Source organism: Arachis ipaensis, chromosome B07, assembly GCF_000816755.2.
Source record: "Arachis ipaensis cultivar K30076 chromosome B07, Araip1.1, whole genome shotgun sequence".
Classification (NCBI taxonomy): Eukaryota; Viridiplantae; Streptophyta; class Magnoliopsida; order Fabales; family Fabaceae; genus Arachis; species Arachis ipaensis.
The window spans coordinates 46813211-46817792 of record NC_029791.2 but is presented as its reverse complement, the minus strand read 5'-3'; the positions used below and the strand labels follow the sequence as shown (position 1 = coordinate 46817792).

The following is a 4582-nucleotide window of genomic DNA, read 5'->3' as shown; positions in this document are numbered from 1 at the left end:
AACCCTTGCCTCTACCCAGGAGGTACATCCTCATATGCCCAGGAGGAACTGAGGAGGGGATCATAACCTCTCACCATCTCGCTGGGGGAGATTTTACAATACCAGGAGGAACAAGGAAGGGGATCCTCACCTTCCACCATCTCTCTGGGGTCGCACTTTCGAGAAAGAGAGATCTAGATTCAACAATCATTCACATTCACATTTTCATTCCCAGCCATAATCCATCATCACACACAGCCATTCAGCCCATATCACACACAGCCATTCGGCTCATATCATATACACAGCACTCCAGCATCCTCCTCAACGACTTATAACCTCATCATTAGTCATAACTTCTCATTATATCCCCTTTCTTCATCCACAAGTTACCCTCTTCCCTAGCTTCCTCTCAATCACTAGGCATTCCACATTGATCTAAGATTTAAAGGGAGAAATTGGGGGTTTATAAGTGTGAAATAACATCTTGGAGGGTTACAAGCTTGTTGGAAATGCGAAAGACTTGAAAACAAAAGCTTTAGAAAAGATCAGGGCTGCGTGCATACGCACAGGGGTGTGCGTGCGCACGCCCAGAAACAGTTTCAGAAAGTGTGCGTACGCACAAGCTTGTGCGTACGCACAGAAAGTTAAATTTTCAAGATTGAGTGCGCGCACAAAGTGTGCTAGAACCATCAACAGGTTCACATTCCCAACGTGTGCGTGCGCACAAGTATGTGCGTACGCACAGCTCGCAAACCTTCGTTGGTTATGTGTGCGCATAAGGTGTGCTGACGCTCCCATCAGTAGCCCCGCCCCCACGTGTGCGTACGCACAAGGCTGTGCGTGTACACAGGTTCAAAATTTCACGGGGTGTGCGTGCGCACAGGGCTATGCATGCGCACACAAACCAGAAATCACAAATTCTGCAGAAGTTGCAGAATTCAGATTTTTGGTCCAAACTTCCAACGATCATATCTCCTTCCACAAAATTTGGATTTCCACCAAATTTAAACCATTTTAAAGCTTGTGAAATTATCCTTCTTTTGATATAAAAGCATCAAATTTCAAAAACAATAGCTTGAGATATGATCCGTTGAAGTTTACTAAAATTTCATTTTTACCAACTTCATAAACCTCTAATTTTCCAAAACATACACTTCCCAATTTCATTCAAAATCAACCAAAACTTAACCATTCCAACATCAATCATTTCCAAACCTCATTCAAACCGTCCATGGTTAGCTACCAGGACGTGTCGGGTTGGCTATATAACCGACAGATGATATCATCAGCTGTAGGACAGGCATGCATCATGTGCATATGTTTGATTTGCTTGTTTGTGCATTGTCTTGGCTTGCTTAATTGTTTATTCATGTTAATTGCTAACTGCCTACTTGTTATATATGCTTTCTGTATGTGCTTGACTTTTCTGTTTGTTTGCCTGTGGTTTCACCGGAGTTGGAGGATTGGAAGAAAGGCAGAGGATTGAGGGTTTTGATTAGGTTTTGATCAAGTTTAGAAACTTAGAGAACTACCCCTGCTTATGGTTTCTGTTTTAGTTCATTAAGTTTTATCATCTGAGTTTCGGCGTTCTAGGATTGCTTCTGGCTTTCCCAGGACCTTATTTATTATATATGTGGGCACCTTAACTATACTGAGAATTCCCAGTTCCCATCCCATACGATATTGTTGTTTTTTATATGCAGGTCAAGATGCACCTCGGTGAGCGTCTGGAGTTTCCTCTGCAAGTGAAGTTGGTTATCCTGCGATTACTGTATTTTGTTTTATGCTTTGTATATATGTATATAGACTCTCCACCATTGTATTTTGTATTTTGTCCCTCCTAGAGGTTGACTTGGAGAAACAAGTATTTTGTCATATATTTAGGTTACTCTTTTGGGTTATATATATGTATATGTATATATTTGCTTTGGTTGGTTCTAGCTTCGTGAGCTGAGTCAGAAGCCTTGCTATATGTATCTTTGGAATTCTTCTCTCATATTTATCGCTTACGCGAGTGATGCAAATTTCTATTTAATGCTTTTCTTAACTTTTCTTCACAGGCTTCTAGTTAAAATTCGTTTCAACTATTATTATATATATATTTTTACTTTTAGAGGTCATAATTAGGGGTGGGCATGGTTCGAATTTTTATAAATCCAAATGGATCCACTTCAAAACATGTTTTATGGTTCATGAAACCAAACCAGAACTGGATTGAAGAGAGAAACCGGTTCTAAACCGGTTTGAAAAAACAAAAACTGATTTTAGAATTTAAATCCTATTTTTTTAATCCAAATCTAAAATCCTGTTTTATTTTATAAAATCTAGTTTTAAAACCAATTTTTGAAAATCCAGTTTTAAAACTAGTTTCTTCAACCAAAAATCCGATTTTAAAACTAGTTTTAAAAATCCAATTTTCAAACAAGATATTTTAACAAAAAATCCACTTTTAAAATCAGTTTTTAGAAATTCAATTTTCAAACCATAATTTTTAAAAGTAAAATTAATACTAAAGTCATTTTAAAGTGTATAGATTCATTACAACTAGAATTTGGTTCTTTATAAATCTAATGACAATAGCTAATCTATATAACATTTAATCATTCTCAAAACATCAAAAGAATACCACCAAAAAATCTCTCTAAAACAACAACCATAAAGTATCAAAAGATGCCAAGTTGCCAACAAAATCATCAAACAACCACAACCTTTGAGGAAAATATATCTGCAAATAACAAAATATACCTTTGTCATTTTAAAACAAATCTTTAAATGAAAGTATTAAACCAAATGAGAATATGGTGCACGAATTGTGAATCACACTTTCACAACACGTACCACTAACCAGCAAGTGCACTAGGTCGTCCAAGTAATACCTCACGTGAGTAAGGGTCGAATCCCACGGAGATTGTTGGTTTGAAGCAATCTATGGTTATCTTGTAAATCTTAGTCAGGAAGGAAATTATGTTTATCAGTTGAATTGCAAATAAACAATAGAGCATGGATTAAAGGTTACTTGTTATGCAGTAATGGAGAATATGTTGGAGTTTTGGAGATGCTTTGTCCTTTAAATCTCTGCTTTCCTCTGTCTTCTTGTTCACGCACGCACGTCCTCCTATGGCAAGCTGTGTGTTGGTGGATCACCGTTGTCAATGGCTACCTTCCATCCTTCCAGTGAAAACTACGCTCACGTGCTCTGTCACAGCACGGCTAATCACCGGTTGGTTCTCGGTCCGGTTGGAATAGGATTTACTATCCTTTTGCGTCTGTTACTAATGCCCAGCCTTCAGGAGTTTGAAGCTCATCACAGTCATTCAATCCTTGGATCCTACTCGGAATACTACAGACAAGGTTTAGACTTTCCGGATTCTCATGAATGCCGCCATCAGTTCTATCTTATACCACGGAGATTCTGATTAAGGAATCTAAGAGATACTCATTCAATCGGATATAGAACGGAGGTGGTTGTCAGGCACACGTTCGTGGTTTGAGGAAGATGATGAATGTCACAGATCATCACCTTCATCACAGTTAAGCGCGAATGAACATCTTAGATAGGAACAAGCGTGTTTGAATGGAAAACAGAAATACTTGCATTAATTCATCGAGACACAGCAGAGCTCCTCACCCCCAACAATGGGGTTTAGAGACTCATGCCATCACAGAATACAAAGTTTAGATCTAAAATGTCATGAGGTACAAAATAAGTCTCTAAAAGTTGTTTAAATACTAAACTAGTAGCCTAGGGTTACAAAACATGAGTAGACTATGATGGATGATGCAGAGATCCACTTCTGGGGCCCACTTGGTGTGTGCTGGGCTAAGACTTAAGCAATTCACGTGCAGAGGCCATTTGTGGAGTTGAACGCCAGTTTTTATGCCAGTTTGGGCGTTCAACTCCAGCTTTTGATCCTTTTCTGGCGCTGGACGCCAGAATTAGGATAGACAAATAAAATAGAAGACTAATAAGTTGAGAAGCAATAATATCTCAGAGTTTTTGAGTGAAGCTCATATTCTAATTAGATGAGCGGGACTAGTAGCTTTTTGCTTCCCGCTTAGACCAGGATTTTATTCCTTTAGGCCCTCCTATCCACTGATGCTCAAAGCCTTGGGATCCTTTTTTTTTTCTTACCCTTGCCTCTTGGTTTTAAGGGCTATTGGCTTTTTTTTTTTCTGCAAGCTTTGTTCCTTGCTGCTTTTTCTTGCTTCAAGAATCATTTTTATGATTTTTCAGAATATCAATAACATGTCTCATGTTCATCATTCTTTCAAGAGCCAACATATTTAACAGTCTTAAACAACAAATTCAAAAGACATATGCACTGTTCAAGCATTCATTCAGAAGACGGAAAGCATTGCCACCACATTTAACTAATTAGAATTTCTTTTATTAGACTCGAAATTTTATTGCCTCTTATTCAAAAGATCTACTACTTTATTCATGTTTGCTGATGATGAGAAAAATAAACTATAGCTTAATAGGAGATAAAATCAAAATAGATACTAATTACTACTATATGACTTCTAAGGTAAACTTTTATAAGGACACTGTCACAGAGTTAAGGCAGAAATTGGAAATTAACAACCTTTATTCTGGGGG

At 37.9% G+C, this 4582-nt stretch overlaps 1 long non-coding RNA gene across 1 annotated transcript in view; it reads right to left on the bottom strand.

Annotated features, from left to right (window-relative positions):
• The window catches only part of LOC110264600, a 10219-nt gene continuing 8122 nt past the window's right edge, over window positions 2486-4582 (bottom strand). The window contains exon 2 of the long non-coding RNA XR_002350776.1: window positions 2486-2707. This is a non-coding gene — a long non-coding RNA (uncharacterized LOC110264600). The remainder of the gene's footprint in view (window positions 2708-4582) is intronic.